Raw genomic sequence first — 14726 nt, forward strand, 5'->3', positions numbered from 1 at the left:
ATACGAAGATGAAGGCAAGGATCTAAAGATTGCTCAACTATTTCAAAAGTGTAATGATCAAATGATTCCAACTCCAACCTAACCCCAGTGGCTTTCTTGGAGTACTGCCCGTCCACCAGCATTAGTAAGTAGTGGGAATGTTATACCTAAAAGTTAAATTTTTCCTAACCTCCAAAAACGAAAGTGATGTAATTCAATTAAAGGAAATAGAAGACGCACTACTGACGTCATAAAACCTTGAACGCTTTTCGAATTATGTTATCAAAATTCTCACTCATTTTTTTTTAATCTCCAAGCTTTCCCCGCACTCTGCTTCCTTAGTGACTTTTCTGTCAGTTTTCGATATTGGTAACACTACTGTTTTCAAATTTATTCTTACATCTTTACAAGTTGCATTATTTTATATTTCTCTATGAATACGTTGTGAGGTGTAGCTCAACGATATTCCCACTTATCTCAAAAGACATGGACGTAACAATAGTCGAACATTAAAATGATTCAACTGTTTACGTACAATTTAGAAAAAACAATCATCTTCAGATGTTTACCTGCCTACCCACCGCGATATTTCGACTTACAAATGTGCTTATTAAAAGCGGCCATTAAATATTTATGGACTAACGGTTATTACTTCTTTCATATCGTGCATTATTTGCAACAGCTTAATGTCCCTAAAAATAGAACTTTAGAACATCTGCAATGTATTGAAACACATCAAGAAAGACTTCTAAAAATACTACAAGAACCTCATTTATCTTACCATTACACGTGCTAAAATAATAATTTTCTGAACGTTCGATTCCATGAAATGATTTTTAGACCTGTGAATATCCTGTTGAAATCATCCTACAGGTGCAATAAAAACAAAACGCTGTTTACAATCATGAGTGGAAAATAGTATGCTAACTTGTGAGGCATTTTTTCTGGTACAAACGAAACGTCATGCTGATGACAGTATTGAGTACTTACGGAATTTTGGAAAGTACCCATATCGCATCATCATCATTAGGTCGTCAGTTTTAAGACTGGTTGGACACGCACCTCCACTCTTTCCTATCCTGAGCTAATCTTCGCATTTCCCTAAAACTAGAACAACCCATATCCTTAACTATTTGCGAACAGTAATCTAAGTCTACCTCTACCCCTTCTCACTTCCGTTTCTGCCTCTAATATGTCTCTGACTAAACCTTCATGCCTGAGAAAGTGTCCCACTAACCTATCTCGCCTATTTCTTATTGATTTCCATAGAGTCCTCTGTTCTCCTATTCTTTCTAATACCTCTTCATTTCTAACCTTCTCTATACACGGTATCCTCATCATTCGCTTGTAACACCGCATTTCGTCATGCTCCAAGCATATACCTTTAACAACCTTTTTCAAATTTCTAAATTAGCGAGCATAGAAGTGCCTTCTTTTTATTGAGGGCAACTCGACCCTGCGCTATCCTCTGCTTTATATCCCTACTACTCCTTCCGTCCTGACTTATCTGACTTTCTAGATACCTAAAATCGGTCACTTCTTCTAATTTTTCGTCTCCTATGTTTATATTCGCTCTTTATATTCTGATTTTTCTTCCCTTGCATACCAGTATTTTAGACTTCTACCTACAAATAATACTGACGCCACTCAAAAGTTCGCCCATCGATCCGGAAAACATATTTGTTTCGTAAGCTAACAATAAGTCCTGAACAAGTTATGGTTTCGCACACATATGAAACAAATAACGAAATTCTCTTTCTTTTTGTGCAAATTACTTCAGAAAAGTTTATTGCTTTCCATTTTTATCGTCTATTGAGCTCAGTCAGCAAAACGTACTTTCGAATTAACACAAAGGCACGTTCCTGCAACTCTTTGAAGTGTTCTCAAAAGGCGCTAGCCCAGATTTGTCAAGCCTTTAAGACATTGATTCTTTCTAGAGTAAGTTACAAGTAGATATTCTTTTGAACGTAAGATGTACTTGTTGTACACCGCATAGTTCCTCTAGAATAACAAGAAAAGTAAAAAAAAATAAGCGTTTATTTTTGACCAATAACATCTCCACGTATTAAGTATGACCTTAACACAAAATATGCCACCATCAGCGTTTTGAACACAGTTTTCAATAAGTAAATAATGACGAACTACATTCCACCATCTCTAAGTGATATGGTGTCGTCGAAACAACGTCTGTTAATATTATGAGATATAGTCCAGCACAAACCAACATCGTCAAAATTGTCCTTATGCAAACTAGACAACAGCAGGCTAGACATGGGAATTCGAAATTTTACAGGTGGTGCGAATGGTTCAATGGTACGGAACCTTGATTACAATATCTCCAGATTTAATCTGAGCAATGCTGTACCACTTTTTTTTTTCTTTTTAATTTATGTTTGTTGATTTCTTACATATTCTTTTTGTGACTAATAGCACTTGTGGAAATACTGATAGCTTGACTTCAAAAACTTGAACTTGTACTGGATTACGTGAAAGCAGATTCTGAGATAATTATACTGGAAAGGATAGCAGGGGAATAGATACAGTACAAATAAAACATCGATAAGCAACATGATCATACTCATACTCGGTACAAGTAGCGATCGTTTTTCAACTTTTCTTGAAGCAGATCTATTTCTCTGATGCTGCTATTAATGATTTCTTTTCATAGAAGATAAAGAAAATGAATAAGGTGGATATAATATGTACTTATATCTACGTTATTTATAATGATCGAGGTTATTGATTTTACTTATAGCTTATAGCAACATTGCTTCTAGTTAAAAATATCCTCTAGTACATGATAGGTACCAGGTAGGTAAATATAGGTAAAAAAGTTACTCAAGTAAATGGGTACGTAGGAAACTATTAAAATTTCAAATATTTCACCAATTAGTACCCAAAAGAGCGATATCGAAACTGGTACGACGCCAGAATTAAGATATACAAAAAGTAACTGTTGGTTAATTGGATACAAATGAAAATAATACAGTTATTGCATGTAAAATGCAAGTTAAAGGTAAAATGTGTGTTATGTTCCTTTTCATGACAATGAAGTTGATGTATTTGCACTACCCAATTGCAAATATTTCGTTCGTAAACAGATCTTGAATTTAACAGAATATTCTCCAAATGTAGGACCTAACCTCAATCTTTCGTCTTAACTCACGCCTCATACGTATTTTCTTTCTTCCCTCTTCCCTTTTACATGCAGTCCTAATTCGTCCATAATTTTAATTTTTACTGAATAATTACAAAAAGATGTGCACCACAATGCTTTACGATTACTTCAAGAAGAACCTTTAAAACATAACAGCGGTGCTATATTGTCAGCGGTTTCTTCTAGGCCAGGAAATGTAATAAAACAAATGAATTCTGCACAACCTTGTATTTCTGATGTGCTATTCGAACTAAAGAAAGGCCAAGTTGCTCGTTAAAATATTGTTCGTATTTAAATGTTATGGTCACTTTGGTTGTATTATTACTCGCAGTAGGCGTTGGATGTTGCAGTCACACTGAGCCCTCGGCTTGTACTCTCAACCAACAACATCCATTCTCATAAATAATAGGTCCGTTTCTAGAACAGTGAAGAATGATTTCTACTCGTTACCAAGTTTGGAATGTTGATAATGCTTCATCCACGTTCAACTGTTATCAATACGACTAGTTTCAGGTAGAACAATTGATAAAAAAGCTACTCAACAGAACGCTCAATCAAATGAGTGTATTGACCGAAATTCAGCAACATTAGTAGTTTTTGCTTTCGTTTTTTCACACATTTACCCCGACATTTGTATTATATACAAGAAATAACTAATGGTGTAGTTATTTATCGACTAACAAAAAGACATTGTTCAGTCGACTCACTTTAATTATCTGATAAACCGTGTACGTACATATTTTCCTTTGAAGTCAATAATTACGTACAGCAACACGTGCTTGCATGACTGTGCACATAAACCGAAACCTCGACGTAAACACTAAGAATTAATAAAGAAAGACCACTGCTAGAACGTAAAGTGATCTTCTCCATGTGTTACATAAAACAACATTTCGTTGGTTTTCGCGTATTTGCCACAATATTTGCCTAACACGTCCAGTCCTTTTGATATACTGTCGTTTTTCTTCGTGAGCAAGCTTTGTTGTGATTCAGAGAAATCGTATTTTTAGCAATGTAGGGTTTTTTTGCACGTATTTAATCATTACCAGGAAGATTTCTTCAAGGAATAGAGGAAGCTCATTTGGTTTTCACTTGTAGCTAAAAAACTTGAACTAAAACTACTGCTGGAAGTAATGGTTTCAGTAAACGTCCTTTTTTTTATTTTTATTTGACATATTAACAGACGACCTGTAACGGCCTCTAAGCTAAATAAGTTTCATTTAGCCAAGGAAGTGAACCGTTTCCCCTAAAATAGTTAATCGCGGCACAAAGGAATGATTTCTTCAATTAATAATTTTCTTCTTTCGAAGCCGATGATGAAAAGTAAATAGTACTTTTGCACATATTTAATCATTACCAGGAAGATTTCTTTAGGGAATAGAAGAAGTTTCGGTAAATGTCCTTCTTTTTATTTTTATTTGACATATTTACAGGCGACCTGTAAAAGCCTTTAAGGCAAGTATGTTTCATTCAGCCAAAGAAGTAAACCGTTTCCTCCCGAATAGTTAATCGCGGTACAAAAAAGGATTTCTTCAATTCATAATATTCTTCTTGCGAAGCCGAGGATGAAATATACTACTATTTACTTTGCTTGTAAATATTATTGAAGGATATTATTGAGGACAAAAAAACAGTCAGCGCGCTTCGGAGACTTTGATATGCCTTTTCTTTTTAAATCAGCATCGTTCATGCTCAATTTGCTCTGAACCGTGAGAAACGATGTACAACTGATAGCTCCGATGAATATCTTGTCAGGCTGGCCAATGTAGCAATGTCATACTACATTTTCCGTTGCATTTTGCATTGCCAGCCTTGATTCAGGCTTGTTTCTCTTCCACCTGCAGTATCCGTCGAACAACATTATATTCATCTTGTGTATCAGAATCCCAAATAAACGTAAAAAAAAACAAAAATCATCGATCGTTTCACTGCTAATATATTCCCTGGCAAATACAGTAGCTTATTATCTTATGAACAATATAGTACTTCTTTTCATAAATACACTAACGCTTTATCTTATAAAGCCTTGTAATGGAACAAAATATGCATTTTTATTCACTACCAATTATACTGTTTTGTTTTGCAATGAAAAATTCAGATTAGTTGACTGTGTTACTGCTTAATTCCTAAAAAAGACTGAAGAAACTTTCCATTAATGAATGGCACCAAAAAAAGGGTTATTTTCATCTAGAAAGCTGGTTAGCGGATACAACGACCACATCCTTAGGCAGTTTTAGTATTATTTGTTGTCACGGAAGGCATTGTGCTGCGTAGGTTAAAGAAACCTTAAGTTCGTTTTGTATTCTTGCCGATTGCCATAACCGTTCTGCGTGAAACATTTCTGTCATTAGTATATGGATAGTGGGATAGTCGTAAAGATTGGGATTGGTTAAAATAATAAAATTTTAAATGCATTGTTTTGTATTTCTTCACCCCATCGAACTTCCTGCAGGGATTTTTGGAAACATCCAATATAACTTCAGCAGGTAGGTACATCAACTAAGTATACATGAAGGTACTGGACATTACTAAAGTAATTTAATTTCTGTCCCTGACCTCCATGCATCTATAAGCATTCAACATTTATTATTTTGTAATGAAATGCACTTGCAAGGGTTTGATATTTCGCATAAGATACTTACCTAGTGTTTAAATAGTTCGAAGAAATATTAGCCGCAATGTTCACCAACAATTTCTACTCTAAACACTTTGTTGCATTCCAAAACTGTGTAACACAAACCAAACAATTAACAAATGGACACTAGGGAACGCACGAACCAAACACATCAAAAACCACACAAACAGGAACAAAAACCCACTCCGACATTGTGTCCAAAAAAAGCTTCCGTTCCAAACAGTTCCACATTTTAACTGATCTCTGAGCGGAATAGTTTTTTTTTTGGTACTACAAAGCACGCTACTATTGGTGTTATTACTCTTATGGTAGTTTAAAAAAAATCTGCTAAGAATTTAGTACGCAGGTCCGACTCGTCCGAGTTCACCCGCGGTTGCCGTCGTACAATAATCGTCGAAGCTTTCGTTTATTAAAGTTCTTGGAATGCCCATCCCGTTCGTCTGACCGACCACGAGAAGAAAACGTCCGTCGGCTTCATGAACATTTTCGTTCTAACCTACGACAAAACGTCTTTGCAAACTGTTCCCGTCACTGCCTGACTATTCATATCCTTGACCACCTTTCGGTCACAACACCAATCCGGTCGTAGGGCGCCAAAAATAACCTCACTACATTAAACCGGGGTAATTTTCGTCTTTGTTCGTTCGTATTCACAACAAACGAACACCTGGTGCGGAATGCCAAGAGCATCATGCATGCATCATGGTTCTCAATCCTCAGGTTGACGAGAGGGGAAGACGCGCTTGACCTGTCGTAGAAAAAACGCCAGACCGCGAGGGGACAAGTAAGCTCTCTGAATAGGCTCAAGTCCATCCGTGAACTTCCATAAACGAATTTTTCAATGTCCACATCCAAAGATTGTAATAGAACTCTACTTTCCTGAACTCTGTTTATAACGGATCTAGTGATACTCGAGCTTCTTTTCAAAGTAACATTAAATTAGAAGATATAAATGGGTTCAAATTTAAATTGCCCACTGTTATGCGCTGGATATAGGCAACCAAAATAGTTCCAAAGCATTCATAAACTTACGGAGTAATGGCTCAATCCTGCAACCACCACTATTGCCCACTTTTGGAATAAAGACATCTTTCTTCTCAGCGGATAATTCGGTCCACCAAGATAACAACTTGCTATCTATATAATCAACAGAGATATAGTTACGACTGCTCTGAATGAGGATACACACCGGAGGAGATAACTGACATGCGGTTTGAGCCATACCTTAGTCTTGCAGCGTTTTGAGTTATTTGAGTTTATATTACTACTTGTCATTTTTATGGAACTTAAAGTGTCTTGGATTATATGGAACTTGAAGTCTATAGAGATCTAATCCATCCTTGACCCATGAGATGCTCATGCTTCTGTCCATTTTCGCAACTATTGCAGATCCAAACGTCTCCTCTATGGAATTGAGAATGAGGAATTATCAAAATCCCTGCCACTTACTGACAAAATCCTTCAACGAAGCACCGTATAATAAATTGAATTAAAAGCAACAAGTGATGAAGCTAAATTTCTTTGAAAAAGAATATGCCTTTTGAAATTTTCATTCAATGAGCGCAAGCATATGAAAGCGGTTCATTGGATGGCTGGACGTGAACACAGTTATGCAGCTGTTTGCGCAGGTTTCCATTGAGATCGTCTAACTAACAGGCAAACGCGTCTTTTAGCAGTTTGAAATTGTTGCAGGGAAAAAAACAATATCCATAAATATATTATAAGAGCAATACAATCCAAGTATCCTTTGAAAATATTGAAATTGTTTTCCAACGTTCTGTCACTGTTCAAAAGTTTGATAACAGAATTCGATAAGTTTAGTTATACGGGGTTGTTTATGAGAAAGGTATGTAAATCACTTTGTCAATGATTTAAAAGTTAGAAGTGTACATCCCAAATGTTCAATGTCAATTTAAAGATTTGGTGGATTTGGAGCGATCTCAGTTATATTGGTTCTAAAAAGTTATAATGCTGGTTTAGTATCCAGTTAAACCAGTTATGACCATTTTTAAAAGTACTGCAGCAACGTTCCAAATTTTTGACCCATTTTGAAAATAAACCTGCATCCAGACAAAGAACGGTATACTTTGAGCATAGCTGAAGAAAGAAATGGAAGCTTCGTACATTCGATCGTCGTTATGGTCCTGCGCATTTCGTATCGTCTCTTGCTAACTGTTTTTCTGTTTTTATTGGTAGTTGTTGGTGATTGTTGTAGTCTAGTCGGCTGGTAGAATAGACGTTGTAGTGTTCTATTATAAATTATTTAAAGATGTGCCAATTTAGTTATAATGAATGAAAAGTGGCCAGATAATTGTGAGAAGTGTAGCAATTGGTTGCCAGTGTGGTGCAGTGAATGACCCCCTGACGAACAGGGTGCAGGTAGAGCTTTACAAAACGAGGTAAGCTGCTGGAAACAAAATATGAGATAAAGTTATGCAGGGCAACGCCAGTAGTTGTTCAGTAAAGTGGAACTCAATTCAGATAATCTAGTTTAAATGCTAAATTCTAATTGAAGTATTGAAACCATGGAACTACAGCTCCATCCAACAGTAATATCAGCTCAGTGTATTTGATTATTCAAGATATCGATTGTTCTGTTGAAAGTGTTTGTTTCCGTGAAGTTATTCATGACTCCTTATAGTTATCTACGTTCTTCTCCAGTGAGCAATTTTTCATAAAGAATTCATGCTTCATTCGAAGGTTATTTACTACGATCCAAAGAGAAGTAGCATTATGTTGATGATGTTGGGTAACAGTTTTTTACAAATGGGTTTGCGATTAGATAAACGTTTCTCTTGTTTTTCAGTTGTGAGAAAATCGTAAAAACATTACATTTTGTGGTTGATTACGTCACTGAATAAAGCACTAGCCATAAGGAAATTTAATTAACTTCTAGATAAACCTTCCCCTTCTGTTTTGTGTAGGTACCTAAACGGCGTAAAATATTCAAACTAAATTTAAACGGGATATCGTCACGACAACTTCAAATCTTTATTTATCACTTCAAGTCGCCGTAGATATTAATATTCATTTGGTTTATGATCTCAACCAACCCCATTAATACGAAAATGATGCCGATTTCACTCTTTCATGCCAATTCCACATTTGGTCATATTATTCGAGGACTCCAGAACTCCCAATAGAAATTTAAGATATTTGTTGTCTACATTATTTGATATTATCTCTAATCTTTTCACTGTTGGGGTGTTCTTTGCAGAAAATTTATCATTTCGTCAAAACGTCAAGAGCAATTCAGTTTTAATTACTTATTACATAATGGCATTTCTCATTAATCCAACTTGTTATTGTTATTGTAAAATAAATTAATGTTATGCACCTGCACTACATTGAATATCTCTTGACTCATATGATAATGGAGAGAATAATGACAATGGGGATCTTGCTTCATGAGCATTGGTAGACCAATGTAGTGAAGAAAGATGCTTCTCATACGTATTAAATATTCCAAAGAATATCTTGATGTTTATATCAAAATAAATGATTAGCGTCAGAAGATACTCTATCTACGTAATGCCCGAAAATATTAGTTCCAATATAGGTAGGTGTACATTCAACAAGTTATTTAGGTACNTTTGATGATTTTGAACCATGCCAAAATATAGAGGAGGCCGAAGTCATCTGTGAGAGTGATGTAGTTTTATCAGAAGCAAGTGAAAAAAAATCTAAACACAATGATGAAGAGCCAGACATCCAGGCACGTGCCTTGGTTCAGGTACCTGAGGAACCAAATTCTCAACAAAATAATATGGATTATGGAAAAAGGCATGCTGATGAAGTTACAATGGAACGCAATGGGATTTCCATTGCTTAACGCATTGAAATATCCATTGCGTTCAGCAATGGAAATCCCATTGGCAATTCTCCATTTATTACCATTAATTATTATCAGTGGTAATTGAATGGCATTTTTTAATGGAAATTGAAAGGAAATTTTTGCTACGGGTTCCTATCGAGCCAGAACTCCTAGAAGATCTTGGTGTCACTTTCTTGGAAGCAATTCTATTCAAGAACCGATTTGAAAAGATGGACACATACAGTGTAATTAGAATATGCAGTCGAAACCTAACGTTTGTACACTAGTGCCTGCTGCTGACTGATGTTCCGTTTCAAGAACTGGTTTTGTCCCTTTTGGGGAAATTGCCTATCAAAATTTTAGAGAGAAGATGTAACAGCTACGAAAAAATGATAATTATCTCAGATTTTTGAAACAGATAATAACTGAGTATATCAAAGTAGCATTTATATTGCACAAAATGGTACTCGAATTCTGAGGAGAGGTTCTGCCTGTAGTTTTGAGAATAGCATTGTTAACGCAAAGAGAAAAGATGTCGTAAAAAGGGTCGTTAGGAATATTATTAGTTGCAACTTCGGCGAGTCTAACGTAAATGGTAACGAAAAGCCTGTCAGACATCTGCATCGCTTAATTACAGCTCAAACACTTGGAGAACATTCCCAACAATTCTCATGGACTACAAGGGGGGAACAGTTGATTATTTATTTTCGTTTAGTTTCCCGGAGGAGGAACTTTGCGGAAACCGTTGACAATGTGGTAACAAACGTGGTGCTAATGAAGGTCTAATTGCTTGGATTCCTACTTAATTAGAACGATCTCTTTGACGAATGATTTTACTTGCCAACATTTTAAATGGTATATGTATATATAAAGAAATTATAACTTTTCAATTATGGATTCAACATTCGACGCATAATATAATAATAATTTAAATAAAAGCTTCAAAGTTAGAACTTGTTAAACTACGATTAAAACGACAAGTGAATTTAGGTTATACGAAGATGAAGGCAAGGATCTAAAGATTGCTCAACTATTTCAAAAGTGTAATGATCAAATGATTCCAACTCCAACCTAACCCCAGTGGCTTTCTTGGAGTACTGCCCGTCCACCAGCATTAGTAAGTAGTGGGAATGTTATACCTAAAAGTTAAATTTTTCCTAACCTCCAAAAACGAAAGTGATGTAATTCAATTAAAGGAAATAGAAGACGCACTACTGACGTCATAAAACCTTGAACGCTTTTCGAATTATGTTATCAAAATTCTCACTCATTTTTTTTTAATCTCCAAGCTTTCCCCGCACTCTGCTTCCTTAGTGACTTTTCTGTCAGTTTTCGATATTGGTAACACTACTGTTTTCAAATTTATTCTTACATCTTTACAAGTTGCATTATTTTATATTTCTCTATGAATACGTTGTGAGGTGTAGCTCAACGATATTCCCACTTATCTCAAAAGACATGGACGTAACAATAGTCGAACATTAAAATGATTCAACTGTTTACGTACAATTTAGAAAAAACAATCATCTTCAGATGTTTACCTGCCTACCCACCGCGATATTTCGACTTACAAATGTGCTTATTAAAAGCGGCCATTAAATATTTATGGACTAACGGTTATTACTTCTTTCATATCGTGCATTATTTGCAACAGCTTAATGTCCCTAAAAATAGAACTTTAGAACATCTGCAATGTATTGAAACACATCAAGAAAGACTTCTAAAAATACTACAAGAACCTCATTTATCTTACCATTACACGTGCTAAAATAATAATTTTCTGAACGTTCGATTCCATGAAATGATTTTTAGACCTGTGAATATCCTGTTGAAATCATCCTACAGGTGCAATAAAAACAAAACGCTGTTTACAATCATGAGTGGAAAATAGTATGCTAACTTGTGAGGCATTTTTTCTGGTACAAACGAAACGTCATGCTGATGACAGTATTGAGTACTTACGGAATTTTGGAAAGTACCCATATCGCATCATCATCATTAGGTCGTCAGTTTTAAGACTGGTTGGACACGCACCTCCACTCTTTCCTATCCTGAGCTAATCTTCGCATTTCCCTAAAACTAGAACAACCCATATCCTTAACTATTTGCGAACAGTAATCTAAGTCTACCTCTACCCCTTCTCACTTCCGTTTCTGCCTCTAATATGTCTCTGACTAAACCTTCATGCCTGAGAAAGTGTCCCACTAACCTATCTCGCCTATTTCTTATTGATTTCCATAGAGTCCTCTGTTCTCCTATTCTTTCTAATACCTCTTCATTTCTAACCTTCTCTATACACGGTATCCTCATCATTCGCTTGTAACACCGCATTTCGTCATGCTCCAAGCATATACCTTTAACAACCTTTTTCAAATTTCTAAATTAGCGAGCATAGAAGTGCCTTCTTTTTATTGAGGGCAACTCGACCCTGCGCTATCCTCTGCTTTATATCCCTACTACTCCTTCCGTCCTGACTTATCTGACTTTCTAGATACCTAAAATCGGTCACTTCTTCTAATTTTTCGTCTCCTATGTTTATATTCGCTCTTTATATTCTGATTTTTCTTCCCTTGCATACCAGTATTTTAGACTTCTACCTACAAATAATACTGACGCCACTCAAAAGTTCGCCCATCGATCCGGAAAACATATTTGTTTCGTAAGCTAACAATAAGTCCTGAACAAGTTATGGTTTCGCACACATATGAAACAAATAACGAAATTCTCTTTCTTTTTGTGCAAATTACTTCAGAAAAGTTTATTGCTTTCCATTTTTATCGTCTATTGAGCTCAGTCAGCAAAACGTACTTTCGAATTAACACAAAGGCACGTTCCTGCAACTCTTTGAAGTGTTCTCAAAAGGCGCTAGCCCAGATTTGTCAAGCCTTTAAGACATTGATTCTTTCTAGAGTAAGTTACAAGTAGATATTCTTTTGAACGTAAGATGTACTTGTTGTACACCGCATAGTTCCTCTAGAATAACAAGAAAAGTAAAAAAAAATAAGCGTTTATTTTTGACCAATAACATCTCCACGTATTAAGTATGACCTTAACACAAAATATGCCACCATCAGCGTTTTGAACACAGTTTTCAATAAGTAAATAATGACGAACTACATTCCACCATCTCTAAGTGATATGGTGTCGTCGAAACAACGTCTGTTAATATTATGAGATATAGTCCAGCACAAACCAACATCGTCAAAATTGTCCTTATGCAAACTAGACAACAGCAGGCTAGACATGGGAATTCGAAATTTTACAGGTGGTGCGAATGGTTCAATGGTACGGAACCTTGATTACAATATCTCCAGATTTAATCTGAGCAATGCTGTACCACTTTTTTTTTTCTTTTTAATTTATGTTTGTTGATTTCTTACATATTCTTTTTGTGACTAATAGCACTTGTGGAAATACTGATAGCTTGACTTCAAAAACTTGAACTTGTACTGGATTACGTGAAAGCAGATTCTGAGATAATTATACTGGAAAGGATAGCAGGGGAATAGATACAGTACAAATAAAACATCGATAAGCAACATGATCATACTCATACTCGGTACAAGTAGCGATCGTTTTTCAACTTTTCTTGAAGCAGATCTATTTCTCTGATGCTGCTATTAATGATTTCTTTTCATAGAAGATAAAGAAAATGAATAAGGTGGATATAATATGTACTTATATCTACGTTATTTATAATGATCGAGGTTATTGATTTTACTTATAGCTTATAGCAACATTGCTTCTAGTTAAAAATATCCTCTAGTACATGATAGGTACCAGGTAGGTAAATATAGGTAAAAAAGTTACTCAAGTAAATGGGTACGTAGGAAACTATTAAAATTTCAAATATTTCACCAATTAGTACCCAAAAGAGCGATATCGAAACTGGTACGACGCCAGAATTAAGATATACAAAAAGTAACTGTTGGTTAATTGGATACAAATGAAAATAATACAGTTATTGCATGTAAAATGCAAGTTAAAGGTAAAATGTGTGTTATGTTCCTTTTCATGACAATGAAGTTGATGTATTTGCACTACCCAATTGCAAATATTTCGTTCGTAAACAGATCTTGAATTTAACAGAATATTCTCCAAATGTAGGACCTAACCTCAATCTTTCGTCTTAACTCACGCCTCATACGTATTTTCTTTCTTCCCTCTTCCCTTTTACATGCAGTCCTAATTCGTCCATAATTTTAATTTTTACTGAATAATTACAAAAAGATGTGCACCACAATGCTTTACGATTACTTCAAGAAGAACCTTTAAAACATAACAGCGGTGCTATATTGTCAGCGGTTTCTTCTAGGCCAGGAAATGTAATAAAACAAATGAATTCTGCACAACCTTGTATTTCTGATGTGCTATTCGAACTAAAGAAAGGCCAAGTTGCTCGTTAAAATATTGTTCGTATTTAAATGTTATGGTCACTTTGGTTGTATTATTACTCGCAGTAGGCGTTGGATGTTGCAGTCACACTGAGCCCTCGGCTTGTACTCTCAACCAACAACATCCATTCTCATAAATAATAGGTCCGTTTCTAGAACAGTGAAGAATGATTTCTACTCGTTACCAAGTTTGGAATGTTGATAATGCTTCATCCACGTTCAACTGTTATCAATACGACTAGTTTCAGGTAGAACAATTGATAAAAAAGCTACTCAACAGAACGCTCAATCAAATGAGTGTATTGACCGAAATTCAGCAACATTAGTAGTTTTTGCTTTCGTTTTTTCACACATTTACCCCGACATTTGTATTATATACAAGAAATAACTAATGGTGTAGTTATTTATCGACTAACAAAAAGACATTGTTCAGTCGACTCACTTTAATTATCTGATAAACCGTGTACGTACATATTTTCCTTTGAAGTCAATAATTACGTACAGCAACACGTGCTTGCATGACTGTGCACATAAACCGAAACCTCGACGTAAACACTAAGAATTAATAAAGAAAGACCACTGCTAGAACGTAAAGTGATCTTCTCCATGTGTTACATAAAACAACATTTCGTTGGTTTTCGCGTATTTGCCACAATATTTGCCTAACACGTCCAGTCCTTTTGATATACTGTCGTTTTTCTTCGTGAGCAAGCTTTGTTGTGATTCAGAGAAATCGTATTTTTAGCA

At 35.5% G+C, this 14726-nt stretch overlaps 1 protein-coding gene across 1 annotated transcript in view; it reads right to left on the reverse strand.

Annotated features, from left to right (window-relative positions):
- LOC108742425 (ankyrin repeat domain-containing protein 6) overlaps positions 1–6418 on the reverse strand; it is a 57747-nt gene extending 51329 nt beyond the window's left edge. The window contains exon 1 of the mRNA XM_018477635.2: positions 5779–6418. The gene's annotated coding sequence lies outside the window, so the exon portion shown is untranslated. The remainder of the gene's footprint in view (positions 1–5778) is intronic.
- Between the last annotated feature and the right edge of the window lie 8308 nt (positions 6419–14726).

Source organism: Agrilus planipennis, unplaced genomic scaffold (assembly GCF_000699045.2).
Source record: "Agrilus planipennis isolate EAB-ADULT unplaced genomic scaffold, Apla_2.0 scaffold3, whole genome shotgun sequence".
NCBI lineage: Eukaryota > Metazoa > Arthropoda > Insecta > Coleoptera > Buprestidae > Agrilus > Agrilus planipennis.